Genomic DNA, 787 nt, shown 5'->3' with positions numbered 1-787 from the left:
ACTTAAAGCCTCCAAATTGTAAGAATAAACTCCTGCTTGTTAAGGCCATCCCATTTGTGGTATATTCCTGTCAGAGCGGCACTAGGGAACCAGAACACTATACTTCTTCCAAGACAGATTTTTTGTTCTTCTGGAAGGCCATGGTATTTTCAATATTCTTTGTCAACACCACCATTTAAATGCATTCGTTCTTCTGTGGTCTTTATTCACTGTCCACCTTTCTCATGCATATGAGGCCATTGAAAAGACAATGGCTTGGGTCAGGTGCACCTTAGTCTTCACAGTGACATCTTTGCTCTTTACCACTTTAAAGAGGTATTTTGCAGCAGATTTGCCCAATGCAATACTTTGATTTCTTTTTTTTTTAATTGTGAATACTTTGATTTCTTGACTGCTGTTTTCATGGGAGTTAATCATGGATCAACTCCCTGACAACTTCAATCTTTTCTCCATTTATCATTATGTTGCCTATTGGTCCAGTGGTGAGGGTTTTTGTTTTATTTTGAGATGTAATCCATACTGAAGGCTGCACTCTTTGATCTTCATCAGTAAGTGCTTCAAGTCTTCTTCACTTTTCCCAAGCAAGGTTGTGTCATCTGCATGTCACAGGTTGTTAATGAGCCTTCCTCCAATCCTGATGCCACATTCTTCTTCATATAGTCCAGCTTCTCAGATTATTTGCTCAGAATACTGATTGAGTAAGTAAGGTGAAAGGATACAACCCTGACACACTCCCCTCCTGATTTTAAACCATGCAGTGTCCCCTTGTTCTGTTGGAATGACAGCC

At 39.8% G+C, this 787-nt stretch overlaps 1 protein-coding gene across 1 annotated transcript in view; it reads right to left on the bottom strand.

The window, feature by feature from the left end:
• Positions 1–787, bottom strand: part of FLT3 (fms related receptor tyrosine kinase 3) — a gene marked incomplete at its 5' end in the record, with an annotated part of 119,415 nt that overhangs the window by 36,407 nt on the left and 82,221 nt on the right.

Source organism: Orycteropus afer, unplaced genomic scaffold (assembly GCF_000298275.1).
Source record: "Orycteropus afer afer isolate SDZICR_OR568_19922 unplaced genomic scaffold, OryAfe1.0 scaffold01057, whole genome shotgun sequence".
Lineage (NCBI taxonomy): Eukaryota > Metazoa > Chordata > Mammalia > Tubulidentata > Orycteropodidae > Orycteropus > Orycteropus afer.
The sequence above is the reverse complement of the archived record's forward strand: the minus strand, read 5'-3'. Positions and strand labels throughout refer to the sequence as shown.